General features: G+C 42.4%; 1 protein-coding gene across 1 annotated transcript in view; it reads right to left on the bottom strand.

The window, feature by feature from the left end:
• Positions 1-14,838, bottom strand: part of elp1 (elongator acetyltransferase complex subunit 1) — a 210,443-nt gene that overhangs the window by 23,373 nt on the left and 172,232 nt on the right. The gene's annotated exons all lie outside the window — the stretch shown is intronic.

A 14,838-nucleotide genomic window follows, 5' to 3' on the forward strand; every position in this document is an offset into this window, starting at 1 on the left:
CTTAGATCTTCAAAGGAGGGTCTGCTTAGAATTCCAAGAGCTAAACTTAAAAGAAGTGGTGAGGCAGGCGGCCTTCTGCTGTTATGCACCTCAAATCTGGACTACGAGTTTACCGAGAGAAATTCGCCAGGCTGATACAGTGGAGCACTCAAAGTTCAACTTTAACATGGCTTTCTCAGAGCTTCATTTTAGCTTAATCCTGATACGCATTTAATTATCATTATCATTCATGGTGGCTCCGAAATCCCTACTAACCCCTACTTTCTCTTTCCTATTTTTTCACTTAAGAAACATAGCAAAAGTTAGACCTCTTATATCATTGAAAGATGCTGAGAAATTAATTCACGCGTTTGTTTTCAGTCAACTAGATTACTGTAACGCACTCCTCTCAGGACCACCCAAAAAAGACATAAGTCGTTTGCAACGAGTGCAGAATGCAGCTGCTAGAATCCTAACTAGGAAAAGAAAATCCAAACACATCTCTCCAGTTTTGATGTCACTACACTGGTTACCTGTGTCATTTAGAATTGACTTTAAAATTCTGCTTATGGTTTATAAAGCCTTAAATAATCTGCTCCATCTTATATATCGGAATGTCTGACACCTTATATTCCAAATCATAATCTTAGATCTTCAAATGAGGGTCTCCTTAGAATTCCAAAAGCTAAACTTAAAAGAAGTGGTGAGGCGGGCTGCTATGCACCTAAAATCTGGAATAGCCTGCCAATAGGAATTCACCAGGCTGATACGGTGGAGCAGTTTAAAACACTGCTGACAACACATCACTTTAACATGGCCTTCTAATAACTTCACTTTAATTTAATCCTGATACTCTGTATGTTCAATTCATCATAATAACTATTCACAGTGGCTCTAAAATCCGTACTGACCCCAACTCTCTCTTGTGTTTCTTTTTTTTTCCGGTTTCTTTGTGGTGGCGGCCTGCGCCACCTTCACCTACTCAAAGCATCCTGATGCTCCAACATTGATGGACTGAAAGCCAGAAGTCTACGTGACCATCATCATCAAGTCCTTCTATGAGAACCTTAAATACAAAGAGGACTGTTTCATTTATGTGAGGTAGAATGCCCAGAGGGCGATGGGTGGTCTCATGGTCTGGAATCCCAACAGATTTTTTTTTTCTCCAGCCGCCTGGAGTTTTTTTTGTTTTTGTTTTTTCTGTCCACCCTGGCCATCGGACCTTACTTTTTCTATGTTAATTAATGTTGACTTATTTTATTTTCTTACTGTGTCTTTTATTTTTCTACTAGACATTAAGCCAGTTACAATAGCGGGTGCTAGAACAGTAGTGCATAAACATTGTAGGAACAGTCGATATTAAACGGCAAGGGACGTTGACCTCATTCTGTTTCTTGTCTTCATTTTTTTTTTGTCAAAAATATTTTTGCAAGAAGCCTAAAGTAAAATAATAATAAAAATAAAATAGAAACGTACATGACAATACAGTAAGTATAATTAATATTGCCTTAGTGTAAAACTTTGTAATAATCTGTAATACACAATATCTGAAGAAGACATTTAGGAAAACGTTTTTATTTTTTTACCTCATGAAATTTTTCTATAAAATTTCATTACAGACAACATTTCTTGTAAAAATTCTGTCGGAGTTTGGAAAGAGTTTGCCTTGTTCAGGACCATCTACAACCTTGACAACAACATCTGGAAAACTTCTAACTCTTGATAATGCAACATATAACTGACTGTGGCCGAGTACTGGTTCTGGCAAGTAAATGGCAACTATTTCTAAGGTTTGCTCTTCTGAGTCTCTCTCTTGTAGCGTTTTTCTGACGCTCATTTTCTTTTTCTTCAATCGATCTATTTGCTCATATTTTTCTTTGTCTTTCAGCCTTTATTTTGTTGAAGTTTACTTGCTGAGCTGACCGTTCTTGCAGGAGATGTTGCTTATATAGGATTTGATTGTCTGTGTCTTTTGTCCTACTTGACGTGTGCTTTTTTATTTTGGGTGGCATGTTGTTCATAGATACATCCGTAATATTTTCTCTTACAGTAATACTGGCTTGTACACTCACCTAAAGGATTATTAGGAACACCTGTTCAATTTCTCATTAATGCAATTATCTAATCAACCAATCACGTGGCAGTTGCTTCAATGCATTTAGGGGTGTGGTCCTGGTCAAGACAATCTCCTGAACTCCAAACTGAATGTCAGAATGGCAAAGAAAGGTGATTTAAGCAATTTGGAGCGTGGCATGGTTGTTGGTGCCAGACGGGCCGGTCTGAGTATTTCACAATCTGCTCAGTTACTGGGATTTTCACGCACAACCATTTCTAGGGTTTACAAAGAATGGTGTGAAAAGGGAAAAACATCCAGTATGAGGCAGTCCTGTGGGCGAAAATGCCTTGTTGATGCTAGAGGTCAGAGGAGAATGAATGGGCCGACTGATTCAAGCTGATAGAAGAGCAACTTTGACTGAAATAACCACTCGTTACAACCGAGGTATGCAGCAAAGCATTTGTGAAGCCACAACACGCACAACCTTGAGGCGGATGGGCTACAACAGCAGAAGACCCCACCGGGTACCACTCATCTCCACTACAAATAGGAAAAAGAGGCTACAATTTGCACGAGCTCACCAAAATTGGACAGTTGAAGACTGGAAAAATGTTGCCTGGTCTGATGAGTCTCGATTTCTGTTGAGACATTCAAATGGTAGAGTAAACAGAATGAGAACATGGATCCATCATGCCTTGTTACCACTGTGCAGGCTGGTGGTGGTGGTGTAATGGTGTGGGGGATGTTTTCTTGGCACACTTTAGGCCCCTTAGTGCCAATTGGGCATCGTTTAAATGCCACGGGCTACCTGAGCATTGTTTCTGACCATGTCCATCCCTTCATGATCCTCTGATGGCTACTTCCAGCAGGATAATGCACCATGTCACAAAGCTTGAATCATTTCAAATTGGTTTCTCGAACATGACAATGAGTTCACTGTACTAAAATGGCCCCCACAGTCACCAGATCTCAACCCAATAGAGCATCTTTGGGATGTGGTGGAACGGGAGCTTCGTGCCCTGGATGTGCATCCCACAAATCTCCATCAACTGCAAGATGCTATCCTATCAATATGGGCCGAAATTTCTAAAGAATGCTTTCAGCACCTTGTTGAATCAATGCCAGGTAGAATTAAGGCAGTTCTGAAGGCAAAAGGGGGTCAAACACCGTATAAGTATGGTGGTCCTAATAATCCTTTAGGTGAGTGTATGTGGCTGTAATATGCGTCACTGTATTGTGTGCCTTTAAATTTCTCTCGCAGTAATACTGGTTTGTATTTCCGTAAAATGCCTGTAATTTTCTCTGACAGTAATACTGGCTTTGATGTCCGTAATAGGCCTATGACTTTAATTTTCTGTCACAACAGTGGGCAATCAGCAGAGTGTCCCCAGCAACTGATGTAATGTGTGGCGTGCAGTTGATAATCGTGACTGTGTCGTCTCCCAGGCAAGTACTGTGCAGTACCCCAGCAAGTATTTTAATACTTAATAATAATAGTGTGTGTGCGTCCAAGGTGCCATGCTCATGTGCAGGACACGGTGCAATGTGCGTCGCGGCCCCGCGCATGCGCACTTCACCAGAAGACACACACACACGGACACCTGGACGCACACAGGGCTTTTATTAAAGAGGATGATTCTTCATTTTGTAAAGCACTTTGAGCTACATGTTTTTTGTATGAAAATATGCTATATAAATAAATGTTGTTGTTTCTCTGCTGTTCTTTTTCCAGTTTTCTGTGGTGGTGATCAGTGCCACCATCACCCAATCAAAGCACCGTGCAGTCCCTACATTGATGGATTGAAAGTGTGACAGATAGGGTGCGCTGTCGTCCCCTTGAACCCTCAGACTTGACTCCAGACACCAGGTAAAAGTCCAATACTTTGTTTTATTATTCATAAACAGTGCACAAAGCACCCTCCTCTCCACAATGCTCATAAATCAATACAATTACTAATTAATAACAAATCCTCCACTCCCAGACGCGTTGCCACCCTGCCACCCAGCTCAGCGTCTGGGATTTCCCATAGTCCTTTTATATTGCCTGACCCGGAAGTATTTCCAGTCCTTCAGTCCATGTGACTTCCTATCACTTCCTGGTCAGATACAAAGTCCCGGAAGCACGTCATTTCCCCTGTCGCTTTGCCTACAATGTACTTCCGGGTTATAGGGAACATATGACTCTCTGGGCCTCCCTGCAGCGTCCTTTGTTGGCCCCTGTAGTATCCGGCAGGGCTGTAAAGGAAAACTCCACTGTCCATGAATCCCTGCGGGTATTCGGGGCACCTCCATACTGCTGGGAGAGCTCCACCTGGCGGCCTGGGGGTATTGCCTGGGATGACAAGCCGGCCATAGTCCACAAAGGCCAAATTCTTCCATTTGAAGCCTGAAAACCATGAGGACTGTTTGAGGTCATTTATGTTGGGTAGAATACCTAGAGGGAGCTGGGTGGTCTCGTGGCCTTGGTACTCCTGCAGATTTTATTTTTTCTCCAGCCATCTGGAGTTTTTTTGTTTTTTCTGTCCTCCCTGGCCATCGGACTTTACTTTTATTCTATGTTAATTAGTACTGCCTAATTTCATTTTTATAACTTGTTTTTTTTTCTCTTTCTTCATCCTGTAAAGCACTTTGAGCTTCATCTTTTATATGAAAATGTGCTACATAAATAAATGTTGTGGTTCTTGTTGTTGTTGAAAGTCAAAGGCGCCATTATGAGGCTGAAAAGCAAGAATAAAACCACTTGAGACATCGCTAAAACCCTTGGTGTCGCTGCGTGTTTTAGAGAGCAAGAAACCGAGCAGCTACTGAGTTGATAAGGCGGGATGAGCACGAGTCAAACGCTTACCAAAGAAATTTCTCAGTCCAATGAACTTTGTTTTAAGAAGGCATAATGAAAATTCAAAGCAAAACAGTTTACACACACAAAAAAAGTTGTTAACACACGCAGAATGAACAGCAAAAAAAAAGGGAAAAATGTTTCTTCTACAAATGTAGCTTTTTCTTGTTAAACTTGGGTTACTTTCTGTACTTAACGGTTGTGTTATTACTCTATGGCAAACTTATATAAGCGCTACATTCAATACATTCAGTATGTTCTACATGGCATGGTTTGAAACTGTTTGCCCCCCATGCCTTACTGACTGTTTTGTTTCGGTAGAATTCTTTATGACTCTCAATTCCTCTTTTGTATTATTAATGTGTAGACTTTATCAGAATGCCTCAAATCTCACGGACTGTTTATAAGGTATTGTAGTATATACCGTCTTCAATTCTACATTTATAACCTCAGGAAATTAGAGTTGTGCTTGATCGTTTGTGAACCCTTTAGAATTTTCTAGATTTCCTCATAAATATGACCTAAGACATCAGCAGATTTTCACTCAAGCCCTAAAAGTAGATAAAGAGAAACCAGTTAAACAAATGAGACAAAAATATTATACTTGGTCATTTATTTATTAAGGAAAATGATCGAATATTACATATTTGTGAGTGGCAAAAGTATGTGAACCTTTGCTTTCAGTATCTGGTGTGACCCCCCAATAACTGCAACTAAACGTTTCCGGTAACTTCTGCTCATTCCTGCACACCGGCTTGGAGGAATTTTCAGCCATTCCTCCGTACAGAACAGCTTCAACTCTGGGATGTTGGTGGGTTTCCTCACATGAACTGCTCGCTTCAGGTCCTTCCACAACATTTCGATTGGATTAAGGTCAGGACTTTGACTTGGCCATTCCAGAACATTCACTTTCTTCTTCTTTAACCATTCTTTGGTAGAACGACTTGTGTGCTTAGGGTCGTTGTCTTGCTGCATGACCCACCTTCTCTTGAGATTCAGTTCATGGACAGATGTCCTGACATTTTCCTTTAGAATTCTCTGATATAATTCAGAATTCATTGTTCCATCAATGAAGGCAAGCTGTCCTGACCCAGATGCAACAAAACAGGCCCACACCATGATACTACCACCACCATGTTTCACAGATGGGATAAGGTTCTTATGCTGGAATGCAGTGTTTTCCTTTCTCCAAACAGAACGCTTTTCATTTAAACCAAAAAATTCTATTGTGGTCTCATCTGTCCACAGAACATTCTTCCAATAGCCTTCTGGTTTGTCCACGTGATCTTTAGCAAACTGCAGATAAGCAGCAATGTTTTTTTTGGAGAGCAGTGGCTTTCTCCTTGCCACCCTGCCATGCACACCATTGTTGTTCAGTGTTCTCCTGATGGTGGACTCATGAACATGAACATTAGCCAATGTGAGAGAGGCCTTCAGTTGCTTAGAAGTTACCCTGGGGTCCTTTGTGACCTCGCCTACTATTACAAGCCTTGCTCTTGAAGTGATCTTTGTTGGTAGACCACTCCTGAGGAGGGTAACAATGGTCTTAAATTTCCTCCATTTGTACACAATCTGTCTGACTGTGGATTGGTGGAGTCCAAACTCTTTAAAGATGGTTTTGTAACCTTTTCCAGCCTGATGAGCATCAACAACTCTTTTTATGAGGTCCTCAGAAATCTCCTTTGTTCGTGCCATGATACACTTCCACAAACGTGTTGTGAAGAGCAGACTTTGATAGATCTAGTTCTTTAAATAACACAGGGTGCCCACTCACAGCTGATTGGCATCCCATTGACTCGAATTTCACCTTCAAAGTAACTGCTAATCCGTGAGGTGCACATACTTTTGCCACTCACAAATATGTAATATTCAATCATTTTCCTTAATGAATAAATGACCAAGTATAATATTTGTGTCTCATTTGTTTAACTGGTTTCTCTTTATCTACTATCTACTTGTCTGTTACTTAAAATGTCTCTAGTTAAGTCATCATTTTTGGTCAGCTTTCTTCAGAACAGGCCGCATGCCTGTCTCAATATGACTACCGAGCTGTGCTTCTCAGTGGGGTCTTCCTTTCAGTTTATGGTGTGTGAGATGCTTCTTCACCACATGGTATAAGAGAATAGGGAGGGGTAAAGCAAGCAAAATTTACAGATTCTCTGTCCAAACCTAACAGCCAATAGGGTGTCGTGCTACTTAATTGCTTCTGATTTAAAACCAAACAGGCAACTTTAAACCAATACAATTCTGGTGTGACACAATGGTTTCCCACCAGCCCCCAATACCATTTGTTGAGCTGATGCTTGCCAGCAAGGTAGTTTGGCTTTCCTGTGTGGGTTGATACAGAGAGTCCTGCAGAGAATCCACTTGCCACTGGTTTGAGGCACTTCACCAGACTCTTTCATAAAATTACAAAGACTCAATCCTAAAGGGGTGGGGGGGGGCATCAAACCATTGCTGTTCTTATTAATGATATACAGTGGGTATAGAAAACAATCCCCCTCCTCAAAATATTCCCATCTGTGGACAGAACGGGACGCCAGAGGCGAAACTGCTAATTGTGGTATTCTCTGGTGAATGCCAGTCGAGCTGCATGGTGATGGGCTGTGAGCACAGGTCCCACTAGACTAGGGTGTCAGGCCCTCATGCCACCCATATGGAGTCAGTTTCTAACAGTTTGGTCAGAAACATGCACACCAGTAGCCCACTGGAGGTCATTTTGTAGGGTTCAGGCAGTGTTCCTTCTGTTCCACCGCACACAAAGGAGCAGACAGTGGTCCTGCTGCTGGGTTGATGCCCTTCTATTGCCCTGTCAAGCTCTCTTCGTAGAACAGCCCGTCTCCAAGGCATCTACTCCATGTTATTGAGACTGTGCTGGGAGACACTGCAAACCTTCTTGAGATGGCATGCATGGATGTGGCATCCTGGAGGAGCGGGACTGCCTGTGAAACCTGAATTGGCTGCAGATACCACGTCATGCTACCAATAGTGACAAGGACACTAGCAAGACACCAAACGAGAGAAGAAGCAGTTGGCAAGGATAAGGAAAGAGCAACTGCCTGTGGCCAACCATTCCCTTTTTGAGGGGTATCTTGCTGTTGCCTCTCCAGGTCACCTGTTGTCACTGTCATTTGTACCAAAGCAGGTGAAGTTGATTCACACTGGCTTGTGCTACCTAACTGGACAGACTGATATCTCTGAAGGTTCACTGACTTGGAGTTTAGACTGGGATGATTAAGTGTTCCCTTCATTTCTTTGAGCAGTGTATATATATATTACTTAATAATAATATATAATAATATACATTGCTTTGTCTAAGTTACAAATAAAGACATACAAAATATTTATCAACTTGTATACAAAATTTCACACCACAACACAGACTGTAAGGCAGATCATAAATTGGGACTAACCTGTAGTCAGAGGGACAAGAAATAATTCAAATATTCCATTTCAATTCAGCTTGTGGGGTTTAAAATAGAACCTCCCATAGACTATGCACTAATACATAGGCAACATTTTTAACATAACTATGAAAATACTTCTATCATTTAACATAACCTAAATAACTAACAAATGGCTCTTACACTTAGGAAGATCTAAATCAACTGTCTGGAATATCGTCAAGAAAAAAAGAACACACTGGTGAGCACAGCGATCACAAAGGGACTGGTAGGCCAAGGGAGACCTCCACTGCTGAAGACAGCAGAATCCTCACTTCTTCTTCTTTTGGCTGCTCCCGTTGGGAAGGGTTGCCACAGTGGATCATATCTTTCTGTCCTCATCATCTTGCTCTGTCACACCCATCACCTGCATGTCCTCTCTCACCACATCCATAAACCTTCTCTTAGTCCTTCCCCTTTTCCTCGTACCTGGCAGCTCTATCCTTAACACCCTTCTCCCAGTATACCCCTCATCTCTCCTCTGCACATGTCCAAAGTCCAAACCAACACAATCTCGCCTCTCTGACTTTGTCTCCCAACCGTCCAACTTGAGCTGACCCTCTAATGTCCTCATTTCTAATCCTGTCCATCCTCATCACCCCCAATGCAAATCTTAGCATCTTTAACTCTGCCACCTGCAGCTCTGTCTGCTGTGCCACCGTCTCCAGCCCATATAACATTGCTGGTCTCACTACCGTCCTGTAGACCTTCACTTTCACTCTTGCTGATAGCAGAATCCTCACTATAGTCAAGAAAAAGCCCCAAATGCCCGTGTGACTGTCAAAAACAGTCTTCAGGGGACCGACGTGTGTGTTGTCAGAAATGACTATCTGCAGAAGACTACATGGACAGAAATACAGAGGCCACACTGCAAGACAAACACCACTAGTTAGCCACAAACACATGATCACAAGATTACAATTTGTGAAAAATCACTTCGAAGAACCTGCAAAATTCTTAGGTCTTATGGACAGATGAGATAAGGATGAACCTGATCAGAGTGATGGAGATGGTGGAGATGAGAAGGAACTTCCCAAGAGTAAAAGCAGACCACCTCATCTGTTAAACATGGCAGTGCTGGGGGTTATGGCTTGGGCATGTATGGCTGCCACACTTCTCTTCATGGATGATGGAAGTGGCACAATGAACTCTCAGGTCTATAGAAACATCTGATCTGTCCAAGTTCCATTAAATGCCTCCAGACTCATTAGACAGTGCTTTATCCTACAAGATGATGATCCAAACACACTGCTGAGATAACATGAGAGTTTATAAAAGCTACTAATTTGGACAACAGCGTCAGCAGGCTTTGCACCCTAGAAACCAAGTTACCCCAACTAGTCTCTAACATTTCAGTAATTATTTACCACTCTGATGCTGATCTTTCTGATCATAAAATAGGTCATTACGATAGCAACTGATGAGAAGAATTTTATTAATCGCAGAATTACGGTATTTGACAGTTCCTCTTGAGTGCCTCTTTCTTTTGCACTGGTGAGTTCAGCAATCACAAAGGGAATGGTAGGCCATGGAAGACCTCCACTGCTGAAGACAGCAGAATCCTCACAACGGTCAAGAAAAAGGCCCAAACACCTGTGCGACAGATCAGAAACAGACTTCAGGGGGCCGATGTGTGTCTGAGATGACTATCTGCATAAAACAGAAATACAAAGGCCACAGAGATTTGGCTCAAAAACTAATCAGCACATTGTCACCTCACAGCAGGCTTAAGTTTCGAGTTTCCGTCCGGTTGTTTTAGCTCTAGAAACTGTGACACACAGACACACACCCATCATTGAGATATCAATGTTTTTTGGAATAAGAGGACCCTAAAACATCGAGATCCGTTGAAAATTGGAGATCGAAATTTTTGCCGACTCTAAAGCTTTCTTTCCTCTCCCATAGATGATAGGTTAGGGTAGAAGAGGGCACATAGCTAAATAGAAAATTCTTGAATGGCCAAGCCAGTCCCCCAATTTAAATCCAATGGAAAATGCCTTCCATATGAAGTAGAGAAAAGTTTAGGGTACAAGCCACAGAAACAAGCAGGAGTTCAAGACGGCTGCATTAGAGGCCTGGCAGAGCATCAACAGAAAAGACCCTCAGCACCTGGTGATGTCTGTGAATCACAGACACCGCAGTCAACGCATGTGAGGAATATGCGACAAAGTCCTAAATATGACAATGGCTTTAACAGACCTGCCACTGCGGTGTCCCAAATGTTATGGTAACCTGAAATGGGGGGTCCGTATAGGAAAGGCGTGGTTACTTCTACATTGTGTAACCAAAACATAAGCAAATACCTTTAAATCTGCACTTTAATCATGTCTTTGATTTATAATTTTAAACTGTAGAGCAGAGGGGATAAACCAAGGAAAAAAAAAAACTGCCTTTGTCCCAAACACTATGGCAGGCACTAAACTTATCACCTCACAGCCATCTTCTTGTTATTATTAGCACAGTTTGGGGGGAGCCATTAAATATTCCACATGTTGATTTTCCCAGTCACTATTTAAATTCACTGCCAATCTTGGCATGCTTGCTTTATGTACACTTTACTTTTAAGGGATATCTCGCCTACTATGCCAATGTCTTCTAAGGGTTTCATAATAAAGTGCTCAACTATTCACATAAAATAAAAATAACTTCAGGTATTCCAAAAATGCATGTGTTACTCATTTACTCTTATGTAACAAGAGCTTAACATTGGCTTCTTTTGGTCTCGATAACACTTCTAAAACATCATCAGATTGGTTATTCATCTCTGTGCAGTGTGGCATATTGACATGATGGTAAAGGTGCTTGTTAATATGAAGGATTCACAGGTCTTATGTTAGATATGTCATATCTAAACCACCTCAGTCCATTCCAAAGTGAAGTTTTGTTAGACAGTCCCATTGTAGACATGAATAAACAATTTGTTGTTGCTTTGTAAGTGTTATTTGAAAACCCAAAAGGCGAGTTTTTTAAGGTTACACAGCAGAAAATGTATACTTGCATTTTTGCAGTACCTAAACTAAAGTGCTACCAAAATGTTTTTATTTATGCAGTAATCACATAAGACCTTAAATCAAGGTTACCTAAAAATGGGTGGTGCAATATCAGACATACTGAAAATCATTACCAATGAAATTACACCAAGAAAAATAAATAAATAAATAAATAAATAAATAAATACAGGTGAAATTCTGTTACAGCAAAGTGCCAGGGACCTAAAAAATACTTCCTTGTAATGAAAATTTCAAAGTAATGAGACTCTGTATTTGTTACTATACTGCTTTCTTTAACTTGCATCCAGGCGTCTGCAATCATTTCAATAGCTTCTTTAACTTTAATTTTCATCTCCTCCCGTCTACAAGTTATGCTGATGAGAATTTTTCCCAGCATTTCCTTGCGATAATACACTGCGGGGTACAGGCCGGACACAGACAGACAGACACGATGATTTCACCACACACGTTTATTTTCACTCTATTTACAACTAGCAAAGTACCCGCGCTTCGCAGCAGAGAAGTAGTGTGTTAAAGAAGTTATGAAAAAGAAAAGGAAACATTTTAAAAATAACGTAATATCCCTGACCATCTCATCTTCGTTGTAAAGATAACAGGTTTCATTCACCGAAGTGATCACTACCCAAATCGGTACTCGTGAATCTAAGATGTTTAACTGCCATTCCCGGTATTAAGTTGTGGATTTGCCTGCGAATATTTAGCGGCAGCGTATCTATGAATGTAATTTAAACTTAAGCTTTACAACTTGCTTTCCTATTGATGTGTCTACAAAGGCTTGTTCAGATTCAGAGGGTTGTTCCTTTCTTACTGCATCAATAAGCAGCTCGTCTTCCTCTTTATCTGAGACATCACACACTGCATGCTCGAGTTTTCCTTTCCCAGTCCTGCAAACTTTAGTGAATTGGTTCAATTTTCCACATTTTTTGCACTGTCTTCCTTTTAGCTGGACATTGACGTTTTCCACCGTGTGCTTTGTTTCCGCAGTAGCTGCACTTATGAATATCCTTGTATGCGTCACTCGCTTCATATTCTTTTGCTGCCTTCTCAATTGTGTAATGCGTTTTTTGCTCAGCGCTCGCTCTTTGGAGCTCTTCTTTGTTCTCTGCGTACTGCGTTCACAGTCCGTTCACGTGAGCCGCTCGGAGTACATGCATCGAAGGTTCTCAGCTGTTCTTGTGTTATCTCGTGCGATCTTGCGATGTCCATGGCTTTATTTAATGTTAGCTCAGACCCGCCACTTGAAAGTTTCTCTTGCACTTTCGCTGAATTTGGGCCAAACACTAGTCTATCCCTGACCATCTCATCTTCGTCTGCATAAGCAAAGTCCTTCACCTGTGAATATTTAGCGGCAGCGTGTCTATTGGATTGCTGCTGATGGACGGCCTTATATGGGCAGGCACTCAATTACGTGGGAGGTGTGACGATGAGGGACGCTAACTCCGCCTCACACGGCGACCGAGCTGCAGGCTATGGCCGTATATACAGTACAGGCCAAAAGTTTGGACACACCTCCTCATTCAGTGTGTTTTCTTCATTTTCATGACCATTTACAGCACTCCATCACTCTCCTTCTTAGTCAAATAGCCCTTACACAGCCTGGAGGTGTGTTTGGGGGTCATTGTCCTGTTGAAAAATAAATGATCGTCCAACTAACCTGACTTCTGCACAACACAACTGCTGGTCCCAACCCCATTGATAAAGCAAGAAATTCCACTAAATAACCCTGATAAGGCACACCTGTGAAGTGCAAACCATTTCAGGTGACGACCTGTTGAAGCTCATCGAGAGAATGCCAAGAGTGTGCAAAGCAGTAATCCGAGCAAAGGGTGGCCATTTTGAAGAAACTAGAATAGAAAACATGTTTTCAGTTATTTCACCTTTTTTTGTTAAGTACATAACTCCACATGTGTTCATAGTTTTGATGCCTTCAGTGAGAATCTACCAATGTAAATGGTCACAAAAATAAAGAAAACACACTGAATGAGGAGGTATGTCCACACCTTTGGCCTGTACTGTATGTACTTAAGTAGGTTCCAGTTATGACCGTTACGCATAGAATTTCAAAATGAAACTTACTTAACTTTTGTAAGTAAGCTGCAGGGAATGAGCCTGCCAAATTTCAGCCTTCTACCTACACGGGAAGTTGGAGAATTAGTGATGAGTGAGGGCTTTGCCTTTTATTAGTATAGATAATCGAAGTGCACAAACCCAGTGCCACAGCACCAATCACCCCTCAAGTCCAGGCCTTTTCGCAATGCCTTTCACTTCTCTGGTCTGCCTCCACTCCTCTCCTCCGAGCTCTGTCCTCTTCCACCCGACTCCAGCCCCCGAATGGAGGGAGGTGGCCACTTTTATATCCACACGGATGTGCTCCAGGTGTCCTCTAGTGCTCTTCCGCTGGCACTCCCCTGTGTGGCAGAAGCACCAGCTGTGTACCCGGGAGCACTCCGGGTGTGGGTGTCCCCGATCCTCTTCCCCCCCAGCACTTCTGGGTGTGGCAGAAGTGTGGAGGTCCAGGGCTCTCTAGGCATTGGGGCGCCCCCTGGCGGTGACCACGGGCCCCTTCAGGGTTGAGCTTCCAAGCTCTCTACCTGTGGTCCCTAAAGCAACCAGGGCGGTCGCCCCCTCGTGGTCTGGAGGAGGTGCAAGCCCTCCTCCGGTCCTCCTGGGCGTCCCGGCTTGGTAGCAGCCCCAGGCACTCGCCACAACACTTTCAGGGTGCGAATGATACCCAAATCCAATGGCTGAAGCACTGCCGTGCAATTGGTTGGGAGGAACTCAACATGTAGAAGCATGCTGTGGGCAGCACAGTTATCAATCAGAAGCAGAATCTTCATTTTCTTCTTCTTCATACTGTGAGGTTTCTGAACTCTTTTGGGATCCTCACCGAAGTGCATCCCGAAGCATGATTACCGTGTCTGTGGAAGATTGTTTGTCACAGTGCTGCATTGGAGAACCGGAGAAGCTAGTCCGGGTCAATCACGGTAGAGCGCCTGTCATCAATGGGTGATACAAGGAACATTATAATGCAGGGCACAGTATTACTTGGCCACTGATGTGGTCACCACCCTGCCTGACTGCTGTGCCTGTGCGTAGGAGAGTGGCAGACCGCACTACAATAAATAACTGTGCTGTTCCTGTTTCAAGCTGAATAAAGCTGGTTTCGTTAAAGTACTAAGACTCAGCCTCATGTTTTGGAGTGCAATACAGTAACTCACATGTGACAATATCCTTGTCAAGTTGTCACAGCCAGTCTCCCAAAATGTCTTGAGTCACCCAAGATTGCTGGTTTGCTTTATTACTTGCAGGGAAGGAATGTAATGCGCTTAAAAACACAAAGGACTGGTCGACTTGCCAATGATGAGAAGAATAACTGCTTTGTCAATGTCTTCAAATGCAGCGGTTCGCATACGTTTGCGCTGGGGTCCAAGGTTTGCAACCTGAGATTTGACTTCTATTTTTGCTCCGTCTTTCAAGAAAGTTGTCATGATGGTGAAATTCTGAATTCACTGG

This window comes from Polypterus senegalus, chromosome 7 (assembly GCF_016835505.1).
Source record: "Polypterus senegalus isolate Bchr_013 chromosome 7, ASM1683550v1, whole genome shotgun sequence".
Classification (NCBI taxonomy): domain Eukaryota; kingdom Metazoa; phylum Chordata; class Cladistia; order Polypteriformes; family Polypteridae; genus Polypterus; species Polypterus senegalus.